This window comes from Lethenteron reissneri, chromosome 21 (genome assembly GCF_015708825.2).
Source record: "Lethenteron reissneri isolate LAM-NWPU_2019-01 chromosome 21, ASM1570882v1, whole genome shotgun sequence".
NCBI lineage: Eukaryota > Metazoa > Chordata > Hyperoartia > Petromyzontiformes > Petromyzontidae > Lethenteron > Lethenteron reissneri.
The window spans coordinates 11,568,597-11,591,762 of NC_083799.1; the positions used below are offsets into that span (position 1 = coordinate 11,568,597).

Genomic DNA, 23,166 nt, shown 5'->3' on the forward strand with positions numbered 1-23,166 from the left:
TTAGCGCGCTGTGTGCTACGTATGACCCACGCGTACCTCCGTTGGATTCCTGGCCTCGGCGTTAACCGACGGCAAGTGACATCGCAAGCCAGTCTTTAACTCCCCCACCCCATCCCTCGTCATCCCGTCCCACACCTCCATAAACGTGCACTGAGCAGCCGTGGTGAAGGCAATGGGGAAATGCAGCCCTCACAAACAATAGGGCATGGGAGAGAAGGGGAGGGAGTTACGGGCGAAGTGGCATCATTCAGCAGTAGAGTGACAAGGAGCTGTAAACCTTTTAAGGATCATAGATATACATTTTAAAGTGTTCCACCGTGGATGTGGTGGATACAGTACTGGGTAGGTGGGTAGAGCGGGTAGGGTTCCGGGCGTCCCGCCCTTGTGACTGCTTGTGTGTGTGTGTGCGTGCGATTAGGAGTTTTAACGTTTCAGGTGTGCGCGTGTCTCTTCTGTGCGTGCATGCGCCGTTGCGTTGTCATCACCAAATTAGCCAGGCTCCGTTGCACACAGGTGTCGGATTTAAGCTGGACATCTGAATAGATGATGAAGAGTTGGCAAACACCGATGTACCTGGGTTATTGTGTTTGTCAATCAATGCGTATGAGGGGCCGTCCATAAATGATGTCACGCACCGGGGGGGGGTGGGGGTCAGACGTTTGTGACGATGTGTGACGAAGGGAGGGGGGTTTGAGAAATGTGACGTCACATCAAAATGCGCAACTTTAAATAAATATAGACAACACGTTCTACTTAATTAAATAGACTTTTTAATCAATGTTTTCTCCTACAACATCAGAGTGCAGCGCCACATTAACTACGCACTACAATGACAATAGTTTAAAGCGATTTGAAGCATGTTTTTTTTTTTGGGGGGGGGGGGGCAGATCTTTGTGACGTCATATTTGAGGGGGGGTCTGACTTTTTGTGACGCAGTGTGACTAGGGGGTGGGGGGGGGCGTCAAAAATCGTCCAAAATCGCGTGACGTCATTTATGGACGGCCCCTTACCTGCCACGACTTGGATCGGAAACACTGCCATTAAACGAAGGAAACGGAACAACTGAATATTGGGGATGGGGGGGGGGGATCGTTGTGGTGGAGTCATTGCCAAATAATACGGAACAAAAACTGAAATTTGTGCAACGAGGCATGAAGAGAGAAGCATGCTGGGAGGATGACACTGACGGGACGGAACGAGGAAGGACGCGCATTCGAGTGCACGCGCCGGTTCAAGATATTTCAAATTGTTGAGTTAAGGTTTGGTCAAGACGCGTTGCTACAAGTTTATGAAAGCCGACGGTCAAGAATAATGGAACTATAAAACAATTTTTTTTTTATTTTACCAGGTAAGGCCCACTGAGCTATGTAGCTCTTTTTCAGAAGCGGCCTGGCCACGCATGATAGCCCAACAAAGTGGCTTATCATCGTGTGGAAATGTATAGCAGCCGAATACTCTCAACGCATGATGTTGTTTTTAAATGTGGAGGGGAAAACACCGGAGGACTCGGAGAAAAATCCACGCGACCACGGGGAGAGCATGCAAAGTCAAAATTTACAACAAGCGTCAGGGTAGGGATCGAACCCACGACCTCCTGTATACCAGGCGAGGTAGCCAAGGCATAGAATTAGATGGAGTGATGAGATCGGCTCGTTCGCAGGTGCTTGGTGGATTGTTGCAGGTTCTAGGATTGATCATGGCTGACGATGGTTGTATTGATTTGGGATCTAACCTTTGAGTAACTTTCATGAACCAGACTCATAAAACATGCGTATTATTGCTAGGAGTGTTGTCGTTATCAATGCCTGTTGTAAAGTGCAAAGGTGGTGCGTTGCAAAATGAAAAGATATAAAGTCCAGGTCATATATGGAGACACACCTTTATATGTGGCAACACCTGTGGTGAATGGAAAAGTTTAATTTGAATCGTGGCTGCAAAGCCGGTGCAGGTGTTGACTTCAAAAACACATGCGTGATCCCCCCCTCATCCCCCCTATTCCAGTTACAACTTTAGCCCAAACGCACGTGAAAAAAATGAACCCGTAAAAACAAAGTTTTTCACTATAAATCCTTTATATGCGTGGCGGCTAGAGTCCTCTCGTCCTCTGGCTTGAGATGGCTGCCACCTATGGGTCAGATGATTGCCTGCCACCATTAAGCAATTGGTAATTAAATAGAAATTTTTTTTACGTAAAAAGTGTAAAATTTTGGAAAAAAAATTTCACTAAAAGAAATTGTCACGCACAACGAGTCTGTGTGCAAAATGTCAGCTCGATTGGATCACGGGAAGTGTGTTAAAAGACGACCGAAAGATTTGCACGGCCGTAAGCGTGCAAGCAAGCAAGCAAGTGAACTTAATATAAAGGATTTCAAAATGTAGAGATTTTGCCCTGCAATTTCTTGTTCAAATCGCTGCTGGCGATAGAGGCACCCCTAGAGAGTACTAGAGAGGGCTTCCTTGAGAGGGCATTGGCCTACTCTACAGTATTCTATGCTGGCCAAAGGTCTGGGAAGAGGTGGGAGTGCTCGTACTTTACCCCGCCACATGCGACCAGCCGATCGAATTGACTGTTTTACATGTTTGTTACCTCTGGGTGGACAGAGGCGGGAGGATTCCAGGCACTTTGCAACATTGTTGCAACCACCAGGCCAGGAGATTGCAAGGTCCAGTTTGCTGAGTGTTTCACACCACGGCAGCATGGCTTGCACGCTACTGTAGTCAACTCATAATGTGCCTTCGTAGGAGCAGAACGATGGCGCTTAAGGTCTAGTGTTGTTATTGCCAGCGGTGTTGCACTCATTTTGTGTTCATTTTCTAAACCCGTTGTGAATTGTGGTTCAAACAGGAATTTTGTTTCGTGATAGTGATCGTGCCAGGCAAGCATTTTTTTGGCTGATGTGTGTAGGTGGGATGTGTGGGTGGGTGAGGTGGGGTGGGGTGGGTGTGGGTGCCTGGGAAGCGAGGGTTTGGGAGCATTTCTAAAGTTGATTTGATGGGCTGGACCACTGTGGGGGTAGGGGAAGAACTTCACATGGTACAGAGCGTACAGAGCAGTGACATCCTTGGCCATCGATGAAAGCAAGTCTGATTTCGGAATGTCAGCAAGCTGCAGGAGGACAGGAGCCAGTGAGAAATTGCACCTAAGTTCCAGCATTTCTTTTTGTATTTCTCTCACCTCAATAACGTGTCTCCACAGCGTAGAACATCACCACGCAGTAACTATCAACATTATGGATGGAATGGTAGCTCGTGCTATGAAATCTCCAAATCTGAGTTTGATACCCAGCCACAGGTAATATGAATGATATGTGAACATGTGAACCGATGCTGGGTCGCGAGCCTTCACCAACCTGCTTTGACCAGAGTGTCGAAGTACTGTACGGTCCAACAAGCCCCATAACTTCGATAGAGTAGCACTCATACAGCAGTTTATTGGAAAAAGGCTATACATTATAAATAGCAATAATGAGAATATCAATCCGTGCTATACTGCACATGGGCAATGTGTGCCATGCAATACCTATCACGCCACACTAATGAGGACAGCACGCTTGCTGTGAAAGTGAGAGTAGGTTTGGCAATCGTACCAAAGGATGCCACCCGGTTTTCTGTAACCGCTCGACCCTGTTAGCACGTGCTTGGAAAGTGCTCTTGCAGTATTTTAAAACCTTGCTTTTACATTATTTGGCCAAGAAATATGTGTGATTAACAGAACCGGCCCTAGACCTTTGGGGGCCCTAAGCAAAATTTGGTTGGAGGCCCCTTTGATGTATGATTTTTTTCACCCACTAGCTAGCAGTGACTCTAGGGGGCCCTCTGCTGGCCACGGGGCCCTTTGCAATTGCAATGGTCGCTTAGTGGCTGGGCCGGCTCTGGTGATTAATCTGAAACAAAATTAGCACAGTACACTGGTTTGACATATAATTGACACCTTTAGATATAATATTAGTGTGCAGCCCTTTGTCAATCCACGACTGGATGAAGGTTCACCATGCTGTGTGAGACATGGAGGTTGTTTGACCATACTTCACCACGCTGGTCAGTGTGGGTTACTGAAAACGGGGGCTCAGGACCGGTTTAGATACGACTGATGTCAGTAATGGCAGGCAATCGAACTCGGCAAGATTCACAGTGCAGTGTGTGAACCGCTGTGCCACCACTTCCTCCAATGCAAAAACGGCACTGCATTGAAAAGCCCCGTTAATTTCTCTAGCACTGTTTCACAAAATGTAATATCATATTCGTTGTCTTTATAAGGACTGTTCATTACCATCCCCGACTCCTGCACCTACCAGGCCACTGTCTTGTTTGTGTCGGCTTGGGGAGCTCTTCATCCAGCAGTGGATAGGTCGTTGCAGATGAAGATGATCCAACACAGTATTATGAATACTTTAGCTTGGTATAGCTATATCAGTGAATTTTTTTTTTACAATTCTCAGATTTATACAAATAGTGTACTCTATGAAAGTAGATGGTATTTGTACACCCGTTGCGACATATTCATCATCTCCGTTTCTATTATTAGAATGTCAGCACTGTATTCTAATAATAGAATTAAAATAATTTCAACCGCTCTAATGTGCGCTGATGGCTACTTTATTGAGGGCGAAATGGCCACGTAAAATGAAGATTGATTGAGAATTCAAAGGTTTGTTGGTAACATATTTCCAAACTGCCTAAATAGGCAGCATCTATTATAATTGGCGTATGCTTGCAGGTTATTAATGTATGTGTTTGTGCTATCAACATTAAGTCCTTAGCGGCTGTTTGACCATATCTCATCAGTGGTGTAGGGGCTTTCTGGACGGGTGATAGGAGATATCGTTCCAACCCTCCCAACGCTGATGTTGACCTTGGCCAGGGAACAAACTCAGGTTACTGGGTTCGTATAAAAGTGCACGAACCACTGCACCACCGCTTCACCCTTTACATGTGTATGATTAAGACTCAATGGACTTGTGAGCGCCTTGTCCATTTTTTTTTAATGACCTCTGAGGACACCATAGAAGAAAATGCATCTGTTGTTCTACTGCACCGTGAATGTGTACACAAAAAGTGCACCGATATAATCATCCAAAGTCGTTTACACAACAACACCGTTTCAATGGACCAGTGTGGCATGAATCCTTGTTGAAAGTGATTCCCCTGCATGCAGAGTGGGAGGAGCACTTAGCCAACGCACAGGAATTAACTGGGCTTACAGCCGACCCTCCTCCAATCCCAAATGGACCCAATTACATGACCCTCAATATAGACTACAGTCTATTGTAATCGAATTTAAACAAAGTCGTGCAATGCACTTCCGGCCAAATGACACTGACATTAAATATTGCGGATAAAGGTACGGTAGTAATTTTCGACCACAAACATAGAGATTTGGACAGTGGTTCGCTCGCTGCTCTCTGAATCCAGCGACCTGGGTTCTTCCACCCATTCACCGGACGTGATGAAGTATGGTGAAAAAAAAAACCATGACCAGCGTGGAGAGGGGAAAGCCCCAACGTTGTGGGTTGAGATTGAGAATGCCTTTTTAAAAAGGCAAACCAATTATTCTTATTATATGGACCAGAGGGCACTGCAGCAATATCCAATTGTAATATGGTGAAATATGGTAAAATAACACCCACGACACCCGCACGGCATGGGGAAGCCCCCCCCCCCCCATACCCGTGTAGCCAACCGTGCTAATCAGAGGTACAGGGAAGAACGCTAACTTACAAAACCATATACACCATGGTTTTGTGTCTAAGCCAAGATTCGAGTTGAATTCTCATTTGGCTGGCTTTTCAACTTGATAGGGCACGAAGCAAAACACTTAGTGGGTTTAACTTTCCGAATAAATTGAAAATAAATTTCCATAATCATCTTCACGTCAGATTAAACAAGACTCCACCTTCAGTCGTGTACTCTACTATATGTGAAAATTGCCCAGAACGTTTCCGTGCTGTCGTAGACTTTAGTTGTGGCTGTATATTTTATGTTTTACAAACATGAGCATTTTCTGTTGATCACCACACATCCTGCTCTGATGCACACTGCGTCTGTCTGCTCAACGGATATTGAGGATGTTTAGTGACAAATGACCCAGAGCTCAACCTTTTCCCAGCCCAAATTGCATTCATTACCTTGGAGGCTTTCCAAGAGCACTCTCTTTCTCCCCGTCGAATGTCAGCCAATATTCCATTGCAACAAGTGCTGTTTAATGACTGCCAGACTAACTTGAGCCTCGACATGACATCATCATGATCAGCCACGATCTATACACTGCTGTATGAAGGCCTCCTCAAAGACCAAACACATCACAATTTCACGTGTGTCAATCAAGTGGCTACAAACGAACCGCTTAAGTCACTGCATTTCCAGAGTCGATGTCCTCTCGGCTGTGTATCCCTGCCTTGGCTACCACTACCATCATTCGCCTCGACCATTGTCCATCATCTGTTCTCGCGACGTGTGCTCTCCCCAAACCCATTTACTTTTCCTTCAGTCGATAAGACGTCGCTAACTTTCGTACGTCCTCTAATCAACGGGTTCCTCCCGTCTCTCGGTGTATCAGAATCTTTATTTAGACGGCTGAAGGAATCCGATGAGCTATGAAGCTCTTTTTCACAGATGTCCAGTGTGAGTGGGTCAGCAAGTGTAATTCCAAGCAAGCACCTTTCCATGCTGCCCTGCACACTTTCCGGCACATTTGTAACAGGACATTAACAATTTCAACCTGTAACGCTCTCAGTATTCGCTCACTCTCGGAGGGAGGGAGAGAGAGAGAGCGACTCGGGCACGAGGAACCACAGACGAGCCGTGAAGCACCCACGCGGTCAGCTGGCACCAACAATTTCCCCGAGTTCTACATCCTATGATACAGCTTGCTCTTCTGTGCAAGAAGAGAGACAACTGCTGATTGTCACAGGTAGGCGGAGGGATGATTTGCAGGACGGTGACTCTTCTTCACCCCCTTGCGATTCAATGAATTGTCGCGATCCTGAGTCGCGGTTTTATTAAAGAATCAGTTATATTTAACATTGACTCTGAGGTTGCCTAACTTGTGTGGAACTGGCAAGCTGACGCTACACGCTACTCAATGTATTCCGCCCATATTTTATCTCGTCAAATAGCCAAAGTGATTTCCTGCTCAAATGATCGTTGAGGTGGTACTCATCACCTCTTTAGAGCCATGAGCCAGTGATTCAAATTCCACATTCTTATGGCTGGGGGCGAGTCTATCCAAAGGGAAAAAAACACTCCTGACTTGCCCACAAAGTGTTACTTGCTGTTTGATGGACACCGGAGGGATGATGAGTGAACCCCCAACCAGGATTTGAACTCGCAATTCCGTGACCCTGAACCACTTTACCGTTGAGCCACCTGGCCGGATCCACAAGGCGTAATTTTGTTTCAACGTTTGTGCTCAGATTAAAATGCCACGGGTTTAGTAAAACAACGATGAACCCCATTGAGGACAGTGGAAATTAAGCTCTCTGTTCCAACAAACCCAACCCCTCGATTTCTCAAGTTGGTGTCACCTGTCCTGATGGGGCGTCTGACAGTAATGTTGCACATTGTTAAGGGGATGAAGGGGCACCTGTAAGGCCACGTGTCATTTTTAACAGGGAGGCCCAAATGGAGCAGCGATCAACTGTTAAAGTATTACATGTTGTGCCTGAAGTCTGCAAAAGAGTATCATGTCTCAAGTTTATTTTGTTTAACCAGGTGAGGACACGAGACCAGGATGAATCCCATTGCAAAAGTGATCTGGTTCACCAAAACGACAAAAGAAAAGAAATCAAGCTCAGTCTAGCAGTGAAGCAAATCGTGCAGCAGAGGAAAAACAACGGTGTTGATGCATTCCCCATGTGTCGTAAGTGAGCTTGGGTAGATTATTTTTAGGCTGATCAAAGTACAATTACAATTAAGGTTGTAACAATGTGACAGCTAAAGATAGGGTGACTATTGTACTAATATGTAAACAGACCAGGATAATAAAAAAACAGACGAGGTTATATAGAAGAGGGAGGGGGGTTAGCACTTTGTGAAATCTTATTTTAAGGGGGAAACTGTCACATCTGTCCATGCGCTGGGCACATCGCTGGCAGCTGCCAGTGAAGGTGATTGCAGCACATGGCTACAGATTCCTGGAGCATGCGCATCGCCATATGGTTTGTGTCACAGCGAAGAATGTTATCTTTCTCTTCTGCTCTTAGTACAGTCGCATTGCCAGTGCAGTTGTTCATAGCGCAGTTATCGGCAGGCCTTAGATTGCTTCCAGGATGTGGTGCTTGGACTACCAGCCACAGTGGAAGGTTAATATTGTATGTGGCGTACCAGCTGTGGAAATTATTTCCATCACTGACCTAGACTGACCTGACTGACATTAAGCCCTGGGTGTACCAGGCTTTGAGTATGCTGCTCTTGTATAATGGATAGCACACTGGGCTTGCAATCCAGAGGTCACCTGTTCCATTCTGTCTCCTGGTACAATAATTTAAATGATGGTGCAAGTTTCTTACATGTATGTATGTATGCTGAACTTATTTCGTATGTAGCCAACCGTCCTCATCGGAGATGCGAAAAAGCCACCTTCCGCCACTGTGCACCCGGCGGTAACAAATGGGTGTGCCACAGGTCTCGTGTGGTGGAGTGAAGTGTGGGTAGTCCCACCTCTTCCAAGACGTGTTGGCCCAGCGCGAGGAGTAGGTCAAACGCCCCTTCATAGGAGCTGTCCAGAGCTACCTCGAGTGGGAAAAAGTTATTTGAGGCTCTGCACTTTCACCGGACTTTACCCGTGCTGTTTATTCGCTGAATTTGTCTTAGGTACCGAGCTGTGCTGACATTTTTAAACACATTCCTGTGGAGGGAGCTGGTAGGAACGTTGGGTTGCTCGGTCAATGGCCAATGTCAACTGCGGCGTGGTGTATTCCGCAAATATGCCCAACTGTGAGGGCAGGCACAAGCCGACGTGAGTAGATTGAACGTTGAGTTTTATAAGGGCACCACGGGGTGACCAGCCCCTCTCCACCCAGCCCCACCCCTCTTACCCCCCACCCAGCCCCACCCTCCCCACCCAGCCCCTTCCCACCCAGCACCTCCCCACCCTCCCCACCCAGCCCCACCCTCTCCACCCAGCCCCTCCCCACCCAGTCCCTCCCTCCCCACCCAGCCCCTCCCTGCACGACGGACGGACGGACACAATAATCCCCTGTGGGCTGGTGTAACCAGGAGGTTCCTACCAGAATGATGTGATAAACTTGCCATAGTACTCCTCTAATCTGTGAAAAACTTCCAGATAATTGGATGAATGCAGTGCTTGCAGGCGACCACTTCCGATTGACCCTAATCTATGAATAAATCTGCACGGTAGGATAAATTTACTACGTGACTCCACGTTTGCCGCGAAAAAAATCGTGCAAAACTTGAAGTTTGATTCGGGGCCAGGGATAATACGAATAGTGGGTAATAGGTTTACGGATAATAAGCAATTCACTGTCGTGCACTACGTGCAACGCTGATGGATTTAACGCTTGGGAACTGAGAGATGGGATTTCTTAAAACAGCAGCTGCTGGGGAATTTTGTTTAAATGTGGATGCAGTTTTATTTGCTCCTTGTGTCAAATGAACGATGAAACGTAATTTAAAGCTGTTTAATCTTACTGAAGAACTCAAAAGCGTTGGCCTTCCCACCGGACCAGAACAACATCGCAGCGAAATAATGGAAAACTAAACAAAACAGTGGACAAAATAAACCGAGGAAAAAAAGACACAGTATAAGCATTGTATTGCTTCCAGGACTGCACACTAGATTCGTGACTTGCACCAGCTGGCAGGACATACAACTGCGCCGGCCAACAGTAAACTAACATGCTACAAAGTGCAGTTGGTATTAAGAGCTTGCAAACTATTCTGAGACTTTACGGTAAGAAGCTGGATTAGAAAAATACAAGCACATTTCTAAACCTCCCACGACACTCCATTTTGTCTTGGAAGTGGGCTGCGATTGGCAGGTCCGATTATCCGCATTAACCGGTGAATATTACTCCTGTTTTTCTCGTTGCAATCCGCGGATAGCACAGATATTTGGATGAATGTGCCACTACTTCTGAGTGGATAAGCATGGATATGATGAATTTGTCGCCACTCCTGGTCACTCCTAATCTGCACAATGGTAGATTGCTTCCGGGATGCGGATAATAGGAAGACAGATAAGAGGAGTTAGTGTTGCTGTAGATCGATTGAACCAGTGAGCAGTGAACTCTGCCGTGGTCAATCTGTGGTCCCACAATAACATCGAGGTTTCAAGTTTTTTAGTTTTTTTTACTTTTATTTTTGTTTTTATCTATGCACAGTGGACCAGGTTCACAAATATCGATGAAACTGACCAATAGCGTTGCCCGGCAGATGTTCCCGCTTGTTGGTGATGGATCGAGGCATTGGCAAGTTTCCGCCGAAATTCGGACAAACAGGAACATTTACCAACGCGAGGATCTCCTCCTACACAGTGCAAATCGTATCACGGTGTTTAAATTAATATTTTGAAATTGTAGTTACGATATTGTGATTTTAATAATTCCAGATTTTTGTCAGTCTTCTGATTGTCGATGGCCTGTTCGCGCTGCGTCAATTGTTGGGGTTGTTTGACCGTACTTCACCACGCTGCTCATTGCGGCTTGGTGAGGGGGGATGGGGAGGCCGGGAAAGGTTCAGATATAACCGCCGTGGATGTCAGTTTTGTCCTTGCATCGCACCTCCGATTAGGATGGTTGGCTATGTGCGGTGCGAAATTAAAAATATGTACGGTACACATGTACTCGGGTCACCAGGTTCATAGCACAATTCCTGACCCCCCCCCCGCCCCCCTTCGTCCACTTTAATTGTATCCATTATTAAATTTTAAACTGAATAGATCTGCAGACCATTAAACAAACTGAGTGGGTGTTAATTTAGTTTCATGCTGGTGGAGATGAGATAATTTTATTAGGATCTGGACACCGACCGCATTTATGTTACACAATAAAAAATTGCTGTGCACACGCCCCCTTTCGTGATCACCTCCACACCAAGTGTCCCTCTTCAGTTATACAGAATTTTAAAATATGGCTGAGACATTCATATTCCTATTTAGTCACCGCATGCATTCAAATTGAAATGCAGTACTGTGCAGTAGATCCCTTTAAAATAAACTATTGAACTAATTTTTATTTTATTTTACCTGGTAAGGTCCACTGAACTCTATAGCTCGTTTTCAGAAGCGACTTGGCCACAAATGATAGCTCAACGAAGTGGCTGATGCGGAAATTGCTAGCAGACAAATACTCTACGCACATGTTTTACATGTGGAGGGAACAACTGGAGGACCCGGAGAAATGTTCACGCAACCACGGGGAGAACATTTCAACTCGAAATATACAGCAGGCGGTAGAGTTGGAATCGAACCCATGGACCTCCTGCATACCCGGCGAGGCAGTTAACATCTCATCACCGTGGCATTTTATGAACCCAAAAAGCCTCACTGAGTATCGGGACACCTTTTTCGTGAGGGTCCCGCTACATTGGGACGTTTGACCTTTTCAATTACTGAGTGGCTTTCACGTGGGAGAAGACTGGAGCACCTGGAGAAAACTCCAACACACATGAAGCAGTGGCACTCAAAGCTCCACACAGATAAGAGTCAATAATCCATTGGTGTGCTGCCATGTCGTGACCACCTCACCATCGAAGTACCCAAGTCCACAGCACCTGGCATTCTCAAACAGTCATTACAACACCACCAAGATCACAGTCATTACAGCACCACCAAGATCTGATGAGGCGAGGCACATTCTGGTCGGTCATAGTGCATTGTTTATAGATGCATATTTATAATTAGCCTACTTGGCTGTCAACAGCCCTTGTCAAGTCTGTTTGGGCCCCAGGGTTTGAGAAGTGAGTCCAACGTTTCTATCTTCGTTCTAGTGCTGACTTATTTTCTTACGAATGCAATCCGCTCGCGTTGCACAGGTAGTCCGGAAGATGTGGCAAGTGGGTGTGCAGCAAGCGACACAGAAGTCCCCTGAATTTGCGTACGCGCAGTTTTAAGGGGTAGAGACAGAGGGATATGCGTGCATCGCTGTGGCACAGTGCGGAATAAACCCAGATACCAGCGCCTCCGAGTGGCGAGTTATTTTACTCGTGAAAAACACTGATGTTGACCAAACGAGAAACATTTGTCTTTTGGTAGCCATGCGTAGAAAAACAAGTGAAAGCGTGATTATCCTTTGAAAGGGTGTGTTCTTGCAAAACGTGTAATTCCAGTTTTTCCATGGGACTGACCCGCCCATGCTTTTGTGCTGTGCATCTTGTGACCAAAAACACAGGCAGCCCACGCGTACCTTTGACATCCTCTTTCACCAGGCATGTAAGCATCCACACACTCTGTGATTTAATGGATTGCCCTAATGCGGTGTGTCAGGATTACAATGAGGAAAGATCGCATCCTGGAACTCCCTTCCCACAAGTCACCTGGGCTGTTGTCCCCCTGCATCTGTTTCAGTCCGGGCTCAAAACCTTCCTGTTTCCCCTCTGCCTATGACTGACTGGCTGACTGACTGCCTCCGTCTATAAGATGAATGTCCAATGTTCTTGAACGACATCTGGAGATGCAGTCACATTTGGATGCTATCCAGTCTATGGTAAATACAAATTGTATATGATTCGATTAGAATTTGTCTTTTTTGTATTATCCGCATTCTTTTGGTTGACATAAAGGGGATGTATTTTTGTTCAAATTGTAAATATCGTACCATACAGTTCTGATGCACGCGATCCGATGCGCGTTCTGTGAGCGTGGGGATTGACTTTAAACACTCGGTCGAAGAATTGTGACATGTCTCACTGTCACACATCCCACTCAAACAACACCTCCCGTACACACCAAGAACAGCATACAGACAAATTACTACAATTGCATTTCGCCGCTTAACTGTCGTAATCATTGTGCTACGCCACTGAAAAATAAAAGGCTGTGAATACAATGCTCTATGTGTGGTTTACCAAGAATACGGAAATCCGCGAATAGTCAGCCGTGACTGCGAGTCGCGGTTTGATACCTGACGGTAATTTATTATTATTTACAATTTTTTTAGTGTGAAGCAGGAAGGGTGAGCCACTCGTTTTTTTTACTATTTATTGACCAGGTAAAGCCCACGAAGCTATAGAACTTTTTTTTGAGAAGCGACCTTGCCACAAATGATAGCTCAACGAAGTGGCTTATCGCGTGGAAATCTATAGTAGCGTGTGTCTAAATGTGGAGGGGAAAAAACAGAGGATCCGGAGAAAAATTTACAGAGAGAACATGCAAACTCCGAATATAGATGCGTCAGGGTCGGGATAGACCCAGGACTTCGTGTATACCAGACGAGGTACTTAATTAAATAGACGTTTTAATAAATGTGCAGCGCCACATTAAATACGCACTACAATGACAATAGTTTAAAGCGATTTGAAGCATGTTTTATATTTGGGGGGGGGGGGGCAGAGCTTTGTGACGTCATATTTGAGGGGGGGGGTCTGACTGTGACGTCGTGTGACGAAAGGGGGGGGGGATAAAAAAATCGTCCAAAATCGCGTGACGTCATTTATGGACGGCCCCAAAGAGGGGGCTGGGTGGTATTGCTTCGCTGTACCCGGCGGCAAGCCGCGTAAGAGTAACGCTCTGCGCACGTGATATACTTTACACGGTGGCGCGTGTCGTGATGATGGGACGTTGGGTGCCGTGCCAATGTTAGACAACATGCGCGGTAATGAACGTGACCCTATGTCATATTCACATCCGTTTCGTGAAAATAATTACTACTGAAATTAGTTATTTTTTATGTATACGCCGACGTATCCGGTTAGCTTAGTTCACGTTGTGATAAGACGCGGCTTCATTCCTAAATGCATTCCTAATGCCGTCAATGGCATAAGAATGTGTGATCTCATTGTATGGTTGGCCAGGCACCGTGCGAAAGAAGTTTAACAAAGGTGCGTTGTCTCGCCCAACCAATTCTAGATTTGAAGCTTTCGTGACTGCAAGGATTCATACTCTTCGGTTTTTTCGGTAAAGTCACGTAGGTAAAAAATCAATAATAAATAATAAAAATAATAGAAATAATTATAGAAATAAAATAATAAATCACGACGTTTCGGAGGCAACACAAGTCTCCGTCATCAGGTGGGACCGTCAGGTGGGACCGTCACAGTAAATTTAGCTGTGACGGTCCCACCTGATGACGGAGACTTGTGTTGCCTCCGAAACGTCGTGATTTATTATTTTATTTCCATAATTATTTCTACTATTTTTTTTTACCTACGTGACTTTACCGAAAAAAACCTAAGAGTATCGCCCATCCAACTTCGATATCATCAGCCGTGCTCAATTCACCGCTAGATGAAGGCCTCAAATCGTCGCCACCTGTAACCACTTGCACACGAGCGCGATTTAGTGGCTTCGTCCCCTCTATTCGCGTGCTGTCGGATACGTCACGTTATCTTCTTGGTTCTTTCGGTAAAGTCACGTAGAAGGGAAGTAATAAAATAATAAAAATAAAACATTATAAAATAATTCTCACGACGTTTCGGCCACAACGCAAGCAGCCGTCCTTCACCTGAGAACGGCTGCTTGCGTTGTGGTCGAAACGTCGTGAGAATTATTTTATGATGTTTTATTTGTATTATTTTATTACTTCCCTTCTACGTGACTTTACCGAAAGAACCAAGAAGATGAATCCCTGCAGTCACGAAAGCTTTAAATCGAAACGTCGGTCGAATTTACATTTTTACACAGGTGCCGATGACAAACGTGAAAAAACCCACACATTTTGACATTGCTTTTCGTTTGTTCAGTGGCCAAGGTGGGGTAAGGAGGTGCTATTATCCCTCGCCCGGTAGGCAGGAGGTCGCAAGGTCTATCCCGGACCCTGACGCGATGTCTGTTTTCTATTTGGAGGTCTGCGTGTGATCCCCGTCCCCTACACGTGGATTTTCCCCTCCCCATTCAGAAACACGCGTTTCCATTATTTGGCTCCTTATTGAAATCCCCACGCGAGACAATGATATCAGCCACTTCGATGAGACATTCACGCGTGGCCAGCTCGCCTCTGTAAAAAATAAAGAGCTCGCGAAAGCTGCGTGGGCTTATTTTTTTTTTAAAACCCGGCACGCTACAGCAAAAAATAAAAGACTTCAGTGTGCATGGCTACGCTGCTTTAGCACACTTCAGCAAGCAGCGTTATAGCTTCGGGGCCTTCCATTACACTGGTCAACACACTTTTTCTGGCATAAGGTATTCCAACGGTTTTAATGTAATTTTGGGGTGCTGATACCAAATCTGGCATCAGTTTTTGTCTATCACATCAGGTTTTTGAGATATCAAATATTGCATTTTCAATAAAAACTGCAGAATAAAAATATTAAATAAATGTGGATATCTACATACAATTATATTATAAACACACTATCCTAAAAATACAGCACCATATTTTAACACTAAAGCAGTCACTGACTCGCAACAACTTGCAATCATAAGTGACAGAGTTAATTTCGGGTAAAATCAATGAAAATGGGGTATGGCGATAGCATAAAAATGAGATGTGATAGGGCAAATCTGAGATCAGATTTGGAATCAGCACCCTGAAATTAGTCTAAAACAGCTGCAAAAGTCCAGGCCATTACCACCACCGCTCGTTGGTGGCGCGAGAGCCCGGGTGGCTCCAGTTTGATTCCTGGCCACGGCGAACATCGGGGCTTGTGTTGGTTTGTGGTGCATTGCAGATGTGGACTCGCCTCCCACCCCTCCGCGAACCAACTCTCCTCTTCCTCTCTTCCTGTTTAACAAAAAAAAACCCGTGGTGGTGTCGGCGGCATTCCTCGCATTTTCTCTGCACCACGTTCCCGCCTTGCACACAACTCGTATCCTTCCCCAAAAAGGCCGGCGGCCAACGCCAGAGAGAGATCTACATTACAGGTGGAGGATTTGCTGCTCGTTATTGATGGAGGGGAGGGGGGTTTGTGTGCGTCTGGCTGAAATTTGAAACCCGCTCCATTTTCGCCACAGTTAATGGGTCCGTCAAAGATATTTGGCACAACAACAACAAAAAACAACGCTTTATTTCTTACTTCCCTCTCTCTTCCGTCTTTGCGATTACAGTTCGCAGTGCGTGGGTGGGTGCAGACACGGACGTGCGTGCGTGCGTGTGGTGTGTGGAACGAGTTCGTTCACTGTACGTGTGTGTGCCCACAACGGCACAGGATGTCGTGACTGGGTTTGGAGCTCTGGTTGCAGAGTTGGGGAGGGGAGGGGAAATGCCACTGACGGGGAGGCCAAAGCAAGCGTGCACTGCCAAGCCAAGCCAAAATTGTTGTCCAGCAGCAGCCCCTGCCGTCAAATACAATTGCAATTGTGCCGTTCGTCAGGAATCGCATCACGGCATCGGTGTTATTGTAATGTCAAGCTAATTGTGGTTAGATTTGTCGCCGGGATCTGCTTTGCAGTACAGGTAGTAAACTTGCCAATCCTACAAATTTATAACAATTCTAGATTTGAAGCTTTCGTGACTGCAAGGATTCATATTCTCAGGTTTTTTCGGTAAAGTCACGTAGGTAAAAATTTTAAATTATTAAAAGTTAAATAAAAATAAAATAAAAATCACGACGTTTCGGAGGCAACACAAGCCTTCGTCTTCAGGTGGAACCGTCACAGCACGATAGCTGTATCAAGTGAGAGAAACGCCAAGAAAACAGTCCTTGTATATATACTGGTTGAGGGTGGGAGGAGCCAAGGTAGGCCCTGAATATTATTATTTTTATTTTACTTTTATAAGTTTTTAATTTTTACCTACGTGACTTTACCGAAAAAAACCTGAGAATATCAATTTATACCATTTGATCACGCACTGATATGCAAGCAATGCTCATTGATCATGTCGATCCAAACATTGTACTGATACAGTTGTTTTTAATTGAAATTCGGAATGTGGTTATATAACTAAAACATATCATGGGCAGTTAAATTTCGATTGAAAGCTTTCGTGACTGCAGGGATTCATCTTCTTTGTTCTTTCAATACAATCCTCACGACGTTTCGGCCACAACGCAAGCAGCCATCCTGCGTTGTGGCCGAAACGTTGTGAGTATTGTTTGTTATTATGTTTTATTGTTATTATTTTATTATTTCCCTTCTACGTGACTTTACCAAAAGAACCAAGAAGATATCATGGGCAGCCTACAAATTAAAAGGGTAGCATTTTTGGGAAGTAGCTACTAGTGGAGATATCAGGGTAGAAACATTGAGACACACTTGGCATAATCTGCATGGAGACAATTACACAAGACTGTCCTCTCACAGCTCAAATGTATATGTCACTTGACCAGAGTTCAGCGGCTTGCGACGGCATTCCAAGAGAGGTCGGGAGTTTTAATTTCCCTGATGCAGGTGTGGTCGCTACAATAAATGGAATGAATGGAATGAGTGATAATGTGCTCACACAAAGCAGTCGTTTAATCGTCATACACCACATGCTGTGTCTTTTTTTGCCTAAAACCCTTTGGACAAACCCAGCTGACCGATTACATCGGACCCTATGGTCTAAGGACAAAGCCAGGGAAGGTGTGGTCCGAGTATTCAACACTCGCTTTTGTGTGAGCACATTAGTACGCGCTCTGGTTGATTGAATTGCACTGGAGGAGGATACACCTGAGCCAGGGCTCTTGAAGGTTCAGGAGCTTGGAATGCTCTCACGAAAAATTCCTTGTCAACTGGAAAACCCCAAAATCGCGACCATGTTTTACATTTCGATTTAAAGCTTTCGTGACTGCAGGGATTCATCTTCTTGGTTCTTTCGGTAAAGTCACGTAGAATAGAAATAATATTATTTTATTATGTTTTATTTATTTTATTTTATTATTTCCATTCTACGTGACTTTACCGAAAGAACCAAGAAGATGTTTTACATTGGCGAGGGGCGAACGTTCCGGCCCCTTTTCACCAGGCAAAAGAAGCAGCCTGGCGATTCCCTCTTAACGCTGCGACCACCCTCCTTCCCCCGACCTCAATTGTCCCCTGGGAAATGGAAGTGTGTTCGTGTAATTTCTTTAACATGCTGTGTGTCCAGCGTAGCTTGCTACTGGGCTTGAAATACATCATTTTCCACCCCTAAACCCACCCTTCCTCGCCCAACTTCGGGATTAAAAATATATTTTCACGAGTCAGGGTTTCCTCGTCGATCTAGTATTTTTATTACATTGTGCTACATTGTATCTATGTATGTTGAACCTCTTTCGCGCCGTACGTAGCCAACCATGCTAATCGGAGGTGTGATGAGAGCACGTCCACAGGCTGAAAGGGGGTCACGTGATCTACTACACGCTCAGTCCTTTTGTCATTGTTGCCAGATGAGGGCCACGTTGGTCATTGCGGGTTCATGAAGGTTGGAGGGCATAGACGTTGCAGCACATAGGTACAGCGCACGGTGTATAATAGCCGGTGTATAATAGCCGGTGTATAATAGCCGGTGTATAATAGCCGGTGTATAATAGCCGGTGTATAATAGCCGGTGTATAATAGCCGGTGTATAATAGCCGGTGTATAATAGCCGGTGTATAATAGCCGGTGTATAATAGCCGGTGTATAATAGCCGGTGTATAATAGCCGGTGTATAATAGCCGGTGTATAATAGCCAAGCGGTATCCAGGTTAAAGCTCGCTTAATTCTCCGAGGTGTGACGCGGTGGAATTCGCCACGGGTGATTTGAATATAGCCGTACGACCTGTACGGTTCAAAATCGTCGATTCTCACACACACACATACTATACGATGCAAGTATCGTGCGCGTACAAATCTATTTTGGTCGATGCATGGCTGTACAACAATTGACTACCACTGGGGTGTGAACATAACGTGGTTTTAGTGTTGTGAAGAAATGGTATTTTCTGCGTTGGTGCATGCCAACGTCATCTCCCCTTTCCAACAGAGTGGAGTTGTATGAGAAACATTTCGACCTGAATTACTCAGTCGGGGAAGTAGGCATGGCAAAATATCGCCCCCTGCTTGAAACTACATCACTGCAGACTACGCCTGATTAACATAGCGCCTTCCTGATAGCCCCTTCCACTCCTGACCGAACCCTTTAATCTCAACGTATCACCCCATATGTATGGTTCTGATGGTGCCTCAAGATATTCCATTTTGAGAAGCAAATTTCTTCAGCTAGTCGGTATTCCTTTGAGCACGCTTCGTGGAAGATTGCATCAGAGTTCTCTGCCCTACGTGCGGTCACATTTGCATCTCGCGAACCTCGCTTGTTGGCAAGTGCCGTTTTTAAAGGCATGGAGATTTATGAAACACCCATTAACCTGTCAGCCACCCAATATACGGGGGATGCAATGTTCCCCCTGGTTCCATGATCGCACAATCACTTGTGTCAGAGTTCTGCAACAACTGCAGAGGGCGGAGACCGCCTTTGACCGACTAGTATGGAATGCGCACAATCTCGTCACATCTCAGAAACAAGGAGCTTAAACCTGGGCTGGTGCTTGGATATGTGACCACCTCGCACACACAGGTTGTGGCAGGACTGCAGGGCTACGTTTTGTGCAACAGAGGGTGGCGCAGTACAATCAGTCGCTGTACTGTACATCTATGCTCCCTGCCTTCATCGACTCCCACTGACCAGCGTGGTGAAGTGTGGTCAAATATTTCCCCCCACCCATGACCTGCATGGTGTCGGGAGGCGTCATCCAGCAGTGGCTGACAAGAAGTATGTACTGTACTCGACATGTACGGTGTCGCGTAGCTTGCCATCCTCGCAGAATTCTGTCAACAAATGTGACACACGGTACATGCAACTGGGAGATGTTTGGATTTTTTTTCTCTCTCAGGGGTGTGGTGGGAAGGGTCTACGTGACACACCCTAGTCAGTTGTACGGGCCAAATTATATAGATAATTTCCTTTTTAAAAGTAAGACGAACACTCTTGGTAGAGCTTCGGTGTAGGAATGAATGCAAGAGACGCTGAATATTATAGGTCGGGATGACGGAGGGCCGATGGAGTTAAACATTTTTTATATACATATGTGGACACACCAGAACATTGTTCTGTTTATAATTTATATTGAATATTGCTTCTTGCTTTTAACAGGGGCCCACCGTTGAGATACACTTAGCAATCACATCTGGTGCCAGAGATGTATTTTTTATAACGAGCTGATGAGACCCCGAAGGTTGAAACCGATGAAGCGTTTGCTTACTTACACATATGCTGCTGGATTAATATTGGTCTGGAAGCCAAAGAGCTGATAGACCAAGGCAAATATTTTTACTGCTATTTATATAGCAGTACAAGGACGCCACGGTGGTGAGATGTTAACTACCTCGCCTGGTATACAGGAGGTCGTAGGTTTGATCCCAACCCTGATGCCTGTGTATTTGTCGTTTGCATGTTCTCCCCGTGGTCATGTGGATTTTTCTCCATCTACCTCCGGTTTCCCCGTCCACATTTATAAACATGCATTCAGAGTATTCGACTGCTATAAATTGCCACGTGATATGCCACTTGGTTGAGCTATTACTTGTGCTTCTGCAAAACAGCTGTATAGCTCAGTGGGCCTTACCTGGTAAAATAATTTGACTTAACTGACTGTGATGTTTCCATCCTACCTATGTCAGCTGTTATTTCATGCTAATCTCTCACATTAACATAGCCACTTCCGTGCCCAGTTACATGCTAATTCCTCACGTTAACATCATGCTAATCACTCACATTATCATAGCTACTTCCGTGCCCAGTTACATGCTAATTTCTCACATTAACATCACTAGACCCAGCGACCCCTTTATGACCCTTGGGCTACACCCATTTCAAACCTTTTTGAATAGTCTGCATCAGCAGCAGACCATGCTTTCCCACCTGATCACAGACGCTTGTGTTGCACCCAAAACGTCGTGATCTATTTTATTTTATACCTACGTGCCTTTACCGAAAGAACCAAAGAGTATGGATTCCTGCAGTCACGAAAGCTTCAAATCAAGATTAAAATAAAATTTGTTTAATTTTTATGTGGGGAGACAGAATGGAGGGCTGCTTAATCCAGAAACGCCTCCAGAATTTTCACCCACTGCCAGGAAGCTGTAGTGACATCTGCCAGACCTCTGGTCGGAATTTCCCCGGCACCAGTCCAGAGAAAGTGTTTCTGCGCTGACACTGGGGGAACGATCTCCTGCGTTGCCTCCCAGTTCCGTTGGCTAAGCCCTCCATACCAATCGTCTCTTGGCTATTATCTAATTTTGTGCCCATTGTGCGCAGGTATGATACATCAGGGCGTCATCTCAGCTGGGTCTGTGTCCAGGTTTGTGACCTGGGAAATATTTTCACAACCGCAACACCAGCCGGTGGTGGCCAGTGGTGGCCGGTGGTGAAATATAATGGGTGGGGGAGGCATATGCAGTTAATATTTTTTTCATAATGAGCATTAAGTACAGTATTAAGGTTATTTGCTCACGGGGGGGGGGGGGGGGGGCAGCCCTATAGGCCCCTAAGGACAAGCCGCCGTTGCATCCACCCTACCTCGCTATGCCTGCGGCTACTCGTCACGTGCTTACTCCAGTCCCAAGTGACCCAGAACAACACTTGTGAGAAAATAAACGCCGATCACATTTGATTATTAATGCTTTATTTTGAGTAATAACAATAAGTGCAATGCTCTTTATTGACCTATGAAACCCTCACTGAGCGTTAAGGCTCTTCTTTAGGCAGGTTCTACATTGACCAATTCTACATGGAAGAAAACTGGAGTGCCCAGAATAAAACCCATCACCCATGTGATGGGGTGTACATTTAAAGCCGTACACAAATGCATTCAAGAATTCATTATTATCTCCTGGCCACCTTGCACAATACCTGAGATTCCTAAGCAGTCTGTCATCCAAGTATTCGCCAGCCTCAAGCCTATAGTTGCCACCTGTGGTACAACATAAAAAAAACATATCATGGCAAGAAAAATACCTCACAAATCCGAAGAGGGGAGAACTTCACGTAAATGTATCGTCTCGAGTGGTTTAACGATCATGTAACTGATAAAAAGGGACCTTTAATTCTCTGGGAATAATTTGATATCCAGGACAGCTCCTTAACAAGAGGACAACCCTGGGAAACCCCGGACAGGTGGCCACCCTATTCAAGCCTGCCTGCTTAGCTTTTGAGATCTGATGAGATCCGGTGCATCCAGGGTGATTTGGTCATAGACAAAAATGAATACAACTGTGTGTCCTGCTTGTGTTTTTTTTGTGTGGGATTCAGTCTTATTTACAGCGTAGGAATGTGTGGCTGGGATGCCTGTGGTTGATCCAGATTGGCCAAGTCTACACAATCTGTTTGAGTTGGCCAAGCGACTTGTGGAGCGCACTTTATTTGTGTAGATGCCAGCGTCTGAAACTCTCGCACAAAGCCTTTCTTTATTGTGTCATCTGTGTGTGATGTTGTGCCAAGCATTTCAAAGTCGATTTGGCTGGCAGTGGTAGGGAACCGATGTGATTCGATTGGTTAAAAAAAGTAAACTGCTCTCTTGGCAGGACTGCACAAGCACAACTAAAACACCTACGAATTCCTAGTGCATGCATGTGTGTCCACATGCTGCGGCTTATATGTTTTGGCTAGGTATGACTTGGTGTGGTTTGGTTAGTGTCGTCTGATGAGCCATGTATGTGTCATTGTGTCACACATGTATCTACACATTTGGCATAACAATACGAAAACGCTGCAGTCAGCATTCAACATAGCCCCTACTCACCCATGGAAGGAATGCAGAATAGATACAATTACCATGCAGGTCCTATTTTGTTTCAAAAAGGTTTATTCACAAATGAGAACAACTTGGAAGGCCTTCTTCCACCAGTGGATTGACCATGACTAATGATGATGAAGGATGAGTCACGTTCAGGAAACTGCAATTAACCCACTGAATGGGATGTCTACACAATTAGAAAACGCATTACACTCCCGGACATGAACTTCTGGAATGCATTGAAACCTTTTTGTTTAACCGCCTATGACTCATTTTAAGTTGTCGAGTCAGTTATCTGACATCACTCGCCACTAAACCTCACGCGCCCAGACTATTTAGGACTCTGTACAACCTCGCGAGATGCCGCGATATTTCCTC

General features: G+C 45.4%; 1 protein-coding gene across 1 annotated transcript in view; it reads left to right on the plus strand.

The window, feature by feature from the left end:
* Positions 1-23,166, plus strand: part of MYO1D (myosin ID) — a 133,508-nt gene that overhangs the window by 1,413 nt on the left and 108,929 nt on the right. The gene's annotated exons all lie outside the window — the stretch shown is intronic.